The 14618-nt window shown below is 36.4% G+C and overlaps 1 pseudogene; it reads right to left on the reverse strand.

Annotated features, from left to right (window-relative positions):
- Nucleotides 1–9427: 9427 nt before the first annotated feature.
- LOC132282916 (small nucleolar RNA R71) lies at nt 9428–9526 on the reverse strand (annotated as a pseudogene).
- Between the last annotated feature and the right edge of the window lie 5092 nt (nt 9527–14618).

Consider the following 14618-nt stretch of genomic DNA (forward strand, 5'->3'; position numbering starts at 1 on the left):
AATTTGAAAGATATTTACAAAAATGACCTTTTTGCAATTTCTGAAAAGTGTGACAAGTGTCACACTCTCATGGAGCCACTTGTTGGCATTGGGGTGGAGTAACTTGGAAGCTTAATTTCTTGACACATGGAGGGTGGAGGTTCAACCATTTGTTGGCCTAGGATAGGACCACTTGTTGGCTTAGATGGTTGACAAGTGTATGCTTAGGATTAAGCCTAGGAAGAAGCCTTGGATTCATGACAAGTGTAGGCATGAAATTAAGTCTTGCATTGTGTGTATGTGAGACGTAATGCAAGAACACCTAGTGAGTGGAGAATCCCACCACATTTAACATTGGATATCCACTTTTTATTTCATTTTTATCTATTTCCTTACAAACCTTAACCTAGCCACCATTGAATCAAAGCTTAGTTTAGAGCTTCAAGCTTCATTTTGGCCTCCTTCCACTCACCTTAGATCATTGAGCTTGGAATACAAAAAGCCTTGCCTCATCTTCCTCTTCATAACCCTAGAAGGAAAACTTGAAATTCCTTTGCTTTCCTTGGATTCAAGAGGGACAATCCTCTTGTGAGTTAGGGGTGTTCTAAATTATGTCTTTTATGTTTTATATGTTTTAATATCTTGATACAAATGGAATACATGTCTCTAATCTAAGATTTAAGTAAGTAATTAATTATATCTTGCATAAAATTTAGCTAAGACATGAATTTTGGAAAGGCCATGACTTGATTCATAATATATATTAACTTGAAGTCATTTAGGGTTGTTTTGAAATCTAGAGAAATTAGTTAATTAATTTAATTAATTTTCATTATTATGTTCTTATGATTTAAATCAGGTTTTGAAGTGATTTATGTAATGACCATGATAGGTACTATAACATATATTAAATTGAGCATGTTTGGATGAGAAATGAAATCTAGAGAAATTAGTTGTTTTATTAAATTAATTTCTATCCTTGTTGTGTTAGCAAATAAGTATGTATCCTATGCTGATTGCATGTTTAAATTATGATTTTTAAACTTATATCATACTTGTGAGACTATGTTCTTGTTGTTGAATGATATTGTTATAAAGAGTAACAAATTGTATAATGATTATTCAACATTCTTCATGCCATTGTAGTTCAGAACTTAGGGCATGTATTGCATTTCCAAAATTGGTTTGTGCATGGTAGATGGCTTTACATTATATGTATATATATAAGTTATGCTAATACATATATGTTGTTGCACAAATTGTCAATTTTGGAAACTTGGGATGCCATTGTTATGGCTAGGGCTAGGGCATGGTTCTAGTACGGGGGATTATCCCTCTACAAGTCTAGTGTGCACATAGGGAGGTTACCCATGGGCTAGTAACCCTAAAGTTTCTATAGTATCGGTTTGATCCAGCGTGATGTCCAAGTATCCACTTTGGTTTGATCTCGCATTTAAATTCCAAACTTGATAACCTTGTGATATTGCATCTCATTGTGCTATGTTAAAAGTTCCAATGTCATTATAATAGCATGGACTAAATTCTATTGAATTGCAAACTTTGTAAGAAGTTAAACTTATGCATGCTCATTCCCTACGAGTAAACTTGTTTACTCACCCTAAAGTTACTGAGTGTTTTTCAGGTAAAGAAGCTTTATTGTGGGATGCACAACACTCTTAGACTTGCTAGAATTCTTTGAGTACTTTTGGTGACATTGAATATGCACTTGTTAGCATATCATGATCTTTTTTGGTGTATTGTAGAAAAACTTGTATTTATTGTCTAAGCTATGTAATGTGCACTTAAGTGCACCCTTTTGCCACTCTTTGGATGTATATGCAATGAGGCCAAGGGCCAAAGATACTTATATGACAAGTATGTTAGTTTAACTTCATAGCTTGTTTAGGGACTATAAGGGATTTCATGCATTGAAGGGTCATATTTTGCATATGACATGCCATTAGGCCGTTAACCATTCTAGCGCGTCTAATTCATCTTTTTACACATGCGAGCATGATCATATCTCAAAGAATACATGGATTTCAACTTTTGAATTATTTTTGGAGGATTTATGAAAATTTAAGCAAAATCTATGCATTGAGATATGATTCAAAGCTTTATTATGATTTAAGATGTTTTTGATGCTTGCATGAGGCTAGGGGATGTTTTGAAACTTGATCGGATCAAATGGGAAGCATGCATAGCCTTAGAACTAAGCCTAGCACCTTCCCCATGAATTACAGCAGCTTTTTCTGCTGCTGCTAGGTCCATCGGTCGACTGATAGCAATCATCAGCCGACTGATGACTATTCGAGACCAATTCCAATAGCCTTTTAGGGATTTTTGGTGTTTTAGCTTGCTGATGATTATTAATCGGTTGATAATGGGGATTCAGTCGGCTGATGATGAGGGTTCAGTCGGCTGATCCTCCCTGAACCTTCCTCTTTTGATTTTTCTTGGACAGTATTGTTGTAGCAAATTTAGAGAGCCATAACTCTTTCTTTTATAATCCAAATCAGGTCTTTCTTGGGTCTAAACTCAAAAGCTTAAAGTTAACTTTCCAATGGTACCAATTATACATTAAAAATCTAACCGTAGTGAGAGTTATTATAGTTTTAGTGAGATAGGGTTGTGGTAGCTCCTAAACGAAAAAGGCCATTTTGTTCTAAATTCATATCTTTTCCGTTCGGACTCCGAATTAGGTGATTCTTGAGTCTAAATTCATTAATTTTTTGTTTCCCTTCCAATGGTATGTTTGGTAGCATCCACTTCCATTTTGGAAAAGACCATTTTGCCCTTAGGCTCATTCTTGTTCATTTTCGAAACGTCGCTTCCGCAATTGTTTTCTTTGGGTTCCGTGACCTCATTGAGGGTCACATTGGTGTCTTATAGACATATAGTATCTCTAGAGACCGTTATTTTACCCTTTGTATCCACATTATGTTTCACTATTGGATTTACGTTCGGGTCACCGCTAACGCACCAGGTTGAATAAAAACTCGGGTCATTACAGGGTGCTCGAGCCTTAACCCTTAAGCTCGAGCACTTGATGTGTTAGAATTGATCCAAGCTCCCAGACCTCGTGCCTCACCTCCAGGATCTAGCACCATCTATTGATACTTGAGCCTTGAGTACCAAATGCTCGAGCATGGTACCTAGTGCTCAAGCCCATGAAGCTTGGATCAAGTAATGTTAAAAGAGTTCAACCCCAAAATTATTCTAAGTGGTGAAGAAAAAGACGCTTTGGAAAATAGTTGAAGAAAATTGGCTAAGTGTCAGAGAAACGATCGAGCATCAATCCAAAGAAGCTCAAGCATTGTTCCTAATGCTCAAGCCTAACACCTAAAGCTCGAGCCTACAGCCCCAAAGCTTAAGCCCAACACCTTGGGATCGAGCACCATGAAGAGAGGATTGAGCACCAACATTTTGGGCTTGAGCATGGCTGAAAACTTTGAACTAGCTTTAGTATTTTGGCCAGAACTTTTGACTCGGAAATCTAAATTGAGTAAACTTAGTGGCTATGGAAAGAAGATTCGAAGCCTAACATTTCTGTCTTTAATAGCTAACTCCAAATTCGCACTCTAAATGGGTCAAAATTTCACTGCAAAGTCAAACAAAGTTGCTGGCAGGTGATGCTCGAGCTTTAACCTCAATGCTCGAGTACTAACACCTAATGCTCGAGCCTCGGACTTTGAGGCTCAAGCCTGGACATCTTGAAAGTCGTAAATACATGCTGGAATGACCAAATATCATATTTCTTTGATTCTTTATGGGCCCAGATTACCCTAGAAGACCTAAAAGCCCATCAAACCGTTATTAGAAGTTAATTCTTCTATAAAAGGAGGCACAAGGCCATCAGATCCATCTCCCATCCATCCGTTCTCTCATATCTCTCTCTTACCGTTGCTTTTACAGTTTTGAAGAAGAAGATCCAAAGGAGTTTTGGCGGTCCACGGCAATAAAGATCATAACAACACATATGATATCTTACATCGTCATAAGTAGCTAATTCCTCTCTTAGGGCATTGATGTAACTCGATCCGATTATTATGGTTTGATTGTTTATACTTTGGGAATTTAATAGCTTATATACTTTGATTACATGATTTTGAGTAATTGAGCGAACTCAATTGGTGTTTTAATGAATTAATAGTTTCTGAATAGTTATTACCTTGTCTTAAATATAACTGTTTATAAACTATTCTCAACCCATTCTTATTGGACTATATATATAGCGGAGCCCTGCTAGACATAAGAATGGAGATCATGTAATGGTGTTCAAACGTTTTTCTTGAATGAACTCTTTCATAATCTATGCTTAAGGAAAACGAGTTATACGGTAACATTAGCTAGAAATAGGTAGGCGGATAATTCGTGCTAACTTTTGATAGGTTATAGTTAGCTAAGTTCAATGAAACATCTTTCTTTAAAACTAAATTAAATGAATGTTATTGAGTTTAATTCACATGATATATAAATTGTTGAAATCCCAAGGTTGAACGGTTAACCGTAGTAGGAGGATCGTGGTGAAGTCAATCCCTAAGTATCTCTACCCTTGATCTTCTCTTTTACTTTATTTATTTTCTTTTATGTTATTGAATTACAACACAACACACAAAATCAAATCTTCCTTCTAAATTAAAATAGTAATTAATGAAGACTCGATGAACCACCATATTCCTTAAGGTTCGACAACCTCAACATAGCCCTATCCTACAAGGATTCGTTCTTTTGCGAGTGGTATTTTATTATTGATAAATAAAAACACATATCAATGGTTATATATATATAAGTTGTTCCCCAAGTTAATCACAAGCTAGCATGCTTATAGGGTTGGTAGTTCATTCATTTCCCTAGCCCTCTTTACATAAGTTTCTCTCATCTTAAATTCCTTCAATTTATTGTTTTATGCAATTTTCATTTCATAGTTCTAAGTGACAAACAAACCAAAACCTTACACCTCTATCATCAAACAAAGTTATTTTAAGACCTTGGTTGCCATAAACTTGCAGTCCTTATGGTTCGACTTACCCCTACGGTAGCCCTATTTGACAATGATTTGTGCTATTGCAAGGTTGATTATAATTGGTAGACATTTAGAGTAGCCACCAATTTTTGGCGCCGTTGCAGGGGACTGCAAACGGTTTTGTAACCGAGGCTTAAAGATACCTTTGGTTTGATTTTGAATATTGTGTTTTGTGGATATTTTTCAATGTGGTTTTGATGATTTCTTTGTTTAAGTATTCTGCTGAGATTTTAGGGACTCAAGGTTTGCTGAGGGAAAACTGAAAAATCGTAAGTCTAGAGAAGTCCCGGTAAGTTTTTCAAAAGTTCTAGTTTCAAAATTGTGAATATCTTGCATGTGTTTAAATTAGAGATAGTTGAGTGTGAAGCCCTTGTTGAGGCTATTCCAATTTTACTGTATTGCAAAGCATCGTAGTCCTTGTCGTGGCCATTTATTTTCTGTCTTGTTGATAATTGATGAAAAAGGGAACATTATATGTGGATGTTATGGTGAAGGGGTGTTGTGCTTGTTGTGAATTGTATTGTTGATGTTAGGCCATAGGTCATTATCTTTGCCAACTTTTGAAGCACCAATTGACATAAATTCACTTGAGATTACTCTTAGAAGAAACCTTAGGGAATCTGAAAATATAAGAAGAACCGAACTTGAATTTAATACAATGGCAGGAAATAAAGAAAATTTGAGGGATGAGGAAATCAATAATGAAAGAGCTGAAATTCCAAATGTTGTACCTATGACTCTTAGGGACCATTTCATCCCTACCACTTATGCCTCTCCTTCTTGCATAGTGATGCCAAACATCGATGCAGCCCAATATGAGATCAAATTTAACACAATTCAAATGCTTCCATCCTTTCATGGCTTTGAAAATGAAGACCCCTATAAGCATCTTGATGAGTTTCTTGAAATCTGTTCTACCATCAAGCTGAGGGGTTTCCCTGAAAATGCACTCCATTTGTGTCTCTTCCCATTCTCTTTAAAAGATAGGGCAAAATATTGGTTGAACTCCCTTGTTGCAAATTCCATCACTACATGGGCTCAATTGCAACAAGAATTCCTAAAAAAAAATACTATCCGATGAGTAAGACCAATCAAATGAGGCGTTCCATTCTTAGTTTTTCATAAATTGATGGGGAACAACTCCTTGAGACTTGGAAAAGACTTCAAGACCTCCTTAGGAAATGTCCGCACCACCTAATTCCAAAATGTTAATTGGTGCAAGATTTCTATGATGGTTTAACCAAACCATATAAACTCATGGTTGACTCATCATGTGGAGGGATGTTCATGTCTAAAAATGTGGATGAGGCTTGATAAGCGCTGAAAAGTGCGTATTTAAACCCCTTAAGCTTAGGTATTCTAGGACCTTTATCTATCTTATTTTACCGTTTTGTATTGATTTTGTGTTATTTCCATTTTCTGGTACTTATCCTCAAAACAAGCTAACTCAGTCAAATAAGAGCATAATTGAAGCAATTGTGGGATGAATCAAAGAAAGGAGCAAAGTAGAGCAAAAGGAAGCAAAGGGTGAATTTCAGCAACTTCGATCGATCTCAAGAAAAGTTCAATCTATCCAACTTTCATCGATCTCAGCACTTCAAGATGGATCTGAGCCATGTTTGTCCCTGTACAAAGATCTCAAAATTTTGATCGATCCAACTTCTTTCTCTGATCGATCGAACAATTTTGTTCTCATCCAAATGATTGATCTTGTCCAGTTGTACCACCCTACCAACCGCTTTTGTCCTTTTCCCAAAATATCTTCAAAATATCTCAGATTTGTTTTTATCCAAAAAGGCGCTGCTATCGTGGATCGATCCAGCCTAAGTTCAATAGATCTCAGTCATGTTCGATCGATCCAAGTCCAAGGTTCGATCGATCGAACTTCCCATAGTGCGAAAAAGTTAAATTTCCAGCTCACAAAAAGTTATCCTTTATCCAATCATTGGGGAATATTTGTTGTACGACCCCAGCTCATTTTGGGTGTCATTTGATCTACCTATATAAGGATAAAGATTACTTTTTGTATCATATCATATCATACCTTGTAGATTCATCTAGAGAGGAATTTTTAGAGAACTCTTACTGAGGAAGCAAAGAAGCGGAGGAGGCTACAAACACCATTGGAGACTCTTCATTAACCAAGAAGCAGATTTCTTCTATGGAGCTTGCCCTTGAGGGTTGGAGGATGTCATCTATGAGTGGCTAGACATCCTTTTGGGGCTAGAGTTAGCCCGAAGCATGCTTTCTACTTTTTGATTTATGTATTTTTGAGGGGATTTGTATTGTGATTCATGTTTTGACACTTTTATATATATAGATCTTGTTTATTCAAAAATTTTTGTGGTTTAATGCTTCCAATTGATCATTTCATTCTATCCATATGTCTATGTATGCTAGAATAGATGTTCATCTGTTTGTCTCTATTTCTTGTGTTATTGATGCGTGTCTATGTGTGTTGATGCTATAGATGTAGAGATTGTCAAGACATAGTGCTTAATGCCATGTTCTTATGGTTTATTTGATGGTTCATACTCATTTCTTGATGAATTGTACCTCTCCCTTAGTTTAATTAGTTTAATTTCATGCCATTAGCTTAGTTGTAGTGTAGTTGTTAAATGGGAGGATAATCTATGCTTGTTGTTGATGTTCCATACTTATGAAAGCAAGTAACATATATCTCTAACCTTGTGATATGTTTGGATTGTGAGATTGAATAAAGGATTAATGGCTTAATTTGATATGTTGTGCTATCCACTATGTTGTTCAGACAATATATGCTTAATTTTTCATCCATGCTTGTTAAAACAACCACACACACACACTCTATATTGCAATACATGTTCTTCCCCTCATTAATCATTCTTTAAAGGTGTAGAAAAGCTATGCTTAGTGGTGATCTCTAAACCCCAAGATCTCTCTCTCTCTCTTTTATTCTATCTATTGCATTATTGCTTACTTTAATTTGATTTGCATCTAGTTTAATTCAACCAACCAACCAACCAACCAATATTTTGATCACTCGACCTACTAACCCTAATTTTGATTCCTCAACCTAGTGTGACCCTCAATCCCTTGGGACGATCCCTAACTCACCCTAGCTATATTTTTAGTGAAAGGTAGTAGTGGCAATTTCTAAATGTAAAACCTAGCCACATTGCATAAACTTTAGGTTTGAATTTACGACACACTAAGTTTTTGGCGCCATTGCCGGGGATTGATTGATTAGCAACGTCGTACTTGTGGAATCAATTAGGAATTAGTACTCTTTTGATCGTGTTTTTACTTTGTTTTCAATTTTGTTACTTATTGTATTTGTTCTTGTTTGACTAGGAGTATTGAGCTAAGAAGGTGAGCAAAGGAGTATTCCAAGCAAAGGAGCTAAGCAAGCAAGGAAAAAGGCTAAAATCATAAATTAAAAAAAAAATTGCTAAGCTAAGCTAAAAATTTGGAGTTGAAGTGCTAAAGGACCTTTGTGAGCTTTTTCTTACTCAAACTCTTAGTTAAATCGTCAGCCCGCATGGAGGCTTGTATTTCAATTCTTAGATAAATCGTGAGCCCACGTGGAGGCAATTTACTTTTCTTGTATATTATTGTTTAAGCATGGGAGTATGAGAACATTGTATGTGGAGGAAGTTTGTTGATTGTTGATTTATTGTGAAGGTGAAGTGTTTGTTGTTATTGCTTGTTGTGTTGCATTGTGCATGCATGGTCGTAGATCATTAAGACCCACTCTTGTTCCTTTAAATTTTCATCTTGAATCCATTGTTTGGAATCCTAGGGGAAGAGGTAGTTCTAGTCAATCCATTTCATCAATGGAAGGACACAATGAGGACCATGTGGAGGACCTTGGTCACATAGACCAACAAGGTATCCTCCACCCCAATGTGCATCATGATAACATGAAAGTTCCATTAGGCAAGCCAAGGCCATATGTTCATCCACCACAACAACAAGGCCAAGTTCCAGGAATGACAAGGCCAATCTATGCTCCACCACCTCCCATTATTCAAGGTAACCAAGGTGCCCATGTTGCACCTCCAATTGCTAATCCTCCCTTTGCTTTAAGAGATCATTATGTGCCTAATGAATGTAATGCAACCACATGCATTCAATTGCCACCATTTAGAGCACACCACTATGAAATTAAGCCACAAACCATTCAAATGCTTCCTAATTATCGTGGACTTCCAAGTGAAGAACCTTACAAGCATTTGGATGAGTTTCTTGAAGTATGTTGCACCGTAAAATATACGGACATGCCGAAAGAGGTCTTAAGGCTTAAAATTTTTTCATTCACCTTAAAGACAAGGTAAAATATTGGTTTAACAATCTTAGGCCTTTTTCAATAACTTCTTGGGCAGAAATGCAGCAAGAGTTCTTGAAGAAGTACTATCCGGTTTCTAAGACCAATGCCATGAGAACCTCAATTCCAGAATTTTCACATGGGGATGGAGAAACATTTCATGAGGCATGGGAATGCTTTAATGAATTGCTTAGGAAGTGTCCACATCATGACATGCCCAAATGACAATTAGTTCAATATTTCTTTGAGAGCTTATCGGACAATTACAAAGGCATGGTTGATGCTTCCATGGGTGGCTCTTACATTGATAGGCATGAGGATGATGTGTAACATCTTTATGAGAGCATGAGTAAAAATTCTTTGCATCGTACTTTATCTTTGAAGAATGGTAGAAATTTTAGTGGTAGGAAGAGTGTTGGCTTACATCAAGTGGACCACTCTAATGAAATTGCCGCCGAAATGGAATCATTATCTCAAAGGTTTGATCAATTTTTGATCAACCAAAACTCGGCGAATCAAGTATCTTCCTTCCCTAACCATTCTCATCATACATCTAATGAGACATGTATGACTTGTTCAAGTGTTTTACATTCTACTTCCAATTGTCCCCATGGACATGTGCAAAGTGAGCATCATGAACAAGCAAGTGCTGTTTTTACTAATCAGGGGAACAATCCTTATGGAAATCATTACAATCCTAGTTAGAGGAATCACCCGAATTTCTCTTGGAAAAACCAAGGGGAGGGCTCAACCCCTTCCCAAGGTGGTTTTCAAGGAAAGTACATTCCACCTCCAATGCAAAGCCAAGGTTCCCAAGGTTTTAGATCATCATATCAATCACAAGGAAACCAATTTTCAAATTTTCATTTTCCTAATCAACCATCATATTCCCAAGGAAATGTTAGAAGTCCCGCTTTTGACGAGAAAGTTTTGACCGCTTTGGGCACTTTAGAACCAAACATGCAATTACTTCATTCTCACTCTCAATCCATTACAAAGCTAAAACCCAAGTAGGGCAAATAGCTAGCACTTTAAATGCAAGAGAGAAGGAAAAAATGCCTTTGAATGCCTCACAAAAGCAACAATGTGTTGTGGAGACTCATTTCTCATTGGAAGGTCACACAATAGAGCATGTCAATGTGGTGACTACCTTGAGAAGTGGAAGGATTATGGACAACCAAGTGGGTATGTCCAATGAAGAGAGTGAACCGGTGCAACCAAAAGTTGACACCCGTCTCGTTTTGTAATGACCTGGATTTTCACGGATATTTTTTTTCCGTTGTCTTCCCTTTCTGAGTTCAGTTCCTCTTCGGTTAGTGTCATCTCGAGTGCTCTGGAGTGATTTCCGAGACTCTTTTCTGTGGATTGACAACTTCCTTTGAGGACCGAGTCGTTTCCATATTTTTCATTTTTCGACACTATTTACTTTTCGTCATTTTCCCTATTTCGTCCTTTTCCCTATTTTATCTTTTCCCTGTTTGACACTTTGTTGGCGTAACCACACTTCTTGTGTCCGGAGTTGGTTTTTGTCTTCATATATCTTCATCTTGAGTGGTTTCCACGAAATACGTATCTTTACTTTTGTAAGAAAGTACTCTGGTTGCTCCCGGTGTCCATAGGGGCATGGATGCAAAGTTCTTTGAAATTATTTTCTTTTCTTGGGGTGTTTTTCATAAATATCTTTTGAAGAAATTTTATTTTAGGGGTTTTTAAGAAAATATTTTTGGAAGAAATTTTCATTCTGGACCATTAGTGCAGTTTTCACTTTTTGGAGGGGCCATTGTGCAATTAATGAAAGTTATTGCTAAATGCCTTGTTTTGAGTCTGGATCCTTGTACAGGATTCATTTTCACTTTTCGTCAAGTCATGTACTCTAAGAAATTCCTTCTGGTCATTGTTTTCCAGTTTCAAGGTTTATAGCCCTAGTTAGCGCCAAATTTGTTTGGGGCATAACTTTCTAATCAGAACTCAGTTTTTGACGCCGTTTCTTCTGTTGTTCATATTTTTTCATTTTGAATCTTTTTGGTTCATAGAGTTTTATCATTTAAGCGCGTCTGCACAAATTTCACTTTTTCGGACCCGGCGGGGCCCGTTCGGGGCACTTTTTGAGATTTCTATAAAAGAGGGGTGAGATATTTTATTTTTTCGTCTTCCCCACTCTCTTGCACGACCTGAAGCTTCCATGGCAGCCCATGGGAGGCTGCCACCTTCTCTCTCCTCTTTTGAGCTTCATTCCTTCGTCAGAACATAATTCTTTAAGTTTGGGTTTGAAGTCAAGTTGTGATTTTGATGGGGCTTCCTTGGGGGTTATGTGCACGGTGTAGTCCCCGAAGAAACCTAGAAGTTTCATTGGATTTAGAGCGGTTTCCATTTGGTGGCTTTTGAGATTTTCATCTCAAATTGAGGTAGGGGATGTTCTAGGCTTTTGTGTGTGTTGTATTGAGTGTTTAGCATGATTATACAACTTAATTGCATGCCTTGTATCAATTCTAGAAAATTAGTATTAATTATTTCTTTGTATGAAATTTAATTCACAATGATGTGTATAACTTAGAATGGAATTGTGGCATGCTAGAAAATCATGTTTTAATATTTTGTTAACATATATTAAATTGGGATTAATTGAATAAGAATTGCACTTCTTATTTAATATTTATGTTTGGTGAAAGATTAAATCCCATGGCCATACTTTTCATGAAATGAACTTGTAGTATGCTTTTAAATTAAGTCTTAGCATGTTTGTTAACATACTTTAATTTGAGAGTATTTGGACAAGTATGAAAATCTAAAGATTTTAAATTAAATGATTAATTAAAATTTATTTAATGGTTCCCTTGGCCCAATTAAGTTTTTTACTTGATAATCATGATGACTAGGACTTGTGTACTAGTATATATTAAATTGGGACCATTTGAAGTTGCTTTGAAATTTAGAAGTTTAATTATCATGATATAATTAAATTCTACCTTGTTGTGCCATTGGCCTAATTGAGATTTTAGTGAATGTATGTATATACTATGCTATATTGTATAATATGCATTGATTAGGGGCCATTTGATTGAAATTTGAAAGCTAGGAAATTTAACTAGTTTATTTGATTAAATTCCGTTTCTATTGCTTTAATGATTAAATCCTGAAATTGGCATTGATAGTATGTTTGAAGCATTATTTTAGACTTGTAACATATTTATAAATTATGTTTTCAATATTGGATTATATTGTTATAATGTGTAGCGAATCACACACTGAAGATTCGACATGTGATGTTATTATAGCGCGTAACGAATCGCGCTCTGAAGATTCGACATTGTCATCCTATAGTTGTTGGGGATTTATAGCATGTATTGTGTGGTTACAACTTACTTGTGCATGAAGGTAGTTTCGTGTACTGTTTAATACGTATATAAGTTGTTAACTTATTTATTTTAGAGTTGCTTGGGACATTGTTAAGCTGTGATGGTTAGGGTTTGGCTCTAGTACGGGGACAAGAGTCCTCTAAGTTAAAAGTTCACGCGTTGGGTAGGCTGCCTGGGGGTTACTAACTCCAAATTAGCCCTATAAAGTTCATGCATTGGGTAGGCTGCCTGGGGGTTAGTAGCTCCAAATTTACCTTGTCTCGGCGGAAATCCGAGCTGTGATGTCCAAGTCTTCCACTATTTGATTTCGCATTCAATTCCAAGTTGACAACCAATGTTTAATTGTGACTTGTGGTTTTGGTAATTGGCAATTTGATATTGTTAAGTACATCCATACTAAATTGATATATTTAGTTAATTTCACACTTTTAGATTGCTAGTTGATAACCTAGAGAATCTATGTCTTGATGTGTGGTATTAGATATTCTAATTATGCTAAATTGTTATATTTGGTTGATGTTGCATTTTAGACTTCAAGTTGATAACCTTGAGAACCACTATGTTATTGCTTTGTGTAAGCATGCTCTTATGTTGTTGCTTTGTGTAAGTATGACCCTATGTTGTTAAAATTACATGAATAAGGTGATTGATACTAGAAATGATCTTAGGTAGCTAGGATGCTCCCTGAGTCTCACCTTGACGTAGACGTTAGGTGGAATGAACCACAATAATTAAATCATGCAACTTGTAAAACTTTAGGTTGATGCATGCTCATTTCCTATGAGTAGCTTTATGTTACTCACCCCTACGATACTGGGGCATATTTTAGGTATAGGATACAAAATTGGAGATTATAATTACTTGGGTGATTTGCTAAGTTGAGCTTCTTTAGAAGCATTCTTATTCACATGCAAGTGTTAGCATGTTCATGATTTGTCTATGAAATGTAATTTTTCTAACTTGGAGGTTTGACATGTCAAATGTTGTAAATGTATTGTAATGAGGCCATAGGCCATTGTAGCACATCTATTTTATCATATTACATACACTTGCATGCTCACTTTGGCAAACAATACCTTCCTTGATGAAACAAAAACTCTAAGTAGCATTTTTAGGGAGTTTTACCCTATTTTGTTCTAGGGGCATTTTGGGTATTTTAAAATACATTTTTTTCATTTTTCCTTGTGATTCATGTAGAAAGCTCAATTTTGAGGGGGGTTTATTCTTTGTGCTTTTCCAGAAAACATCATCTTGGCCCTCAAAAATCAACATTTTTCCAAAAAATCTTTGCTGCCAGGTTTTGCAAATTTTTAGTACAAATGTAGTTGCTACTATTCATCGACATTTTTTTTTAAATCGTCACGACCGATCCGAAACTTTCGGAGGTCTTGTGGGTGCATTTTAATATTGAATTTTCAATTTAGGCAATTTAAAAACCTCCCGAAGCCCTATTTCCAAAACTTGGGCAGTAGCTCGGATTAGTTTTTTTTCCTCTTGACCTAATTTTCTTGGGGGCATTATGGGCATTTTACAATGCATTTTTTTTTTGTTTCCGTCCGTGTTTGGGGTAGGAAACTTGATTTTAGGGGGGTTTTCTTCTTTGATTTTTTCCAAAAAAGTCCGTTTAGATGCCCGTTTTTACTCTCAGCTGCAGCAGTGGTGGGTTGTCCACGTCGGGCCGCCACGACATCATTTTTGTTTTTAACCTTTCTCCCCCGTCCGAACTCCAAATTGAGTAAACTTTTTTTTGAACTTGACTAATTTGTCATTGTCTTTCCAGTGGTTTGCTCGATAACACCTGAATCCACTTTTTGCAAAATGACCATTTTGCCTCTAAGTTCTTTTTGTCCGTTTCTGAAACGACACTTCTGCATTTGTTTCCTTTGGGTTCCGTGACCTCATTGAGGGTTATATTGGTGTCTTAGAGACGCGTTGTATCTCTAGAGACCGT

The sequence above is a fragment of the Cornus florida genome, unplaced genomic scaffold, assembly GCF_030987335.1.
Source record: "Cornus florida cultivar Cherokee Brave unplaced genomic scaffold, ASM3098733v1 CherokeeBrave_3.0.0_Hap2_Chr01, whole genome shotgun sequence".
Lineage (NCBI taxonomy): Eukaryota > Viridiplantae > Streptophyta > Magnoliopsida > Cornales > Cornaceae > Cornus > Cornus florida.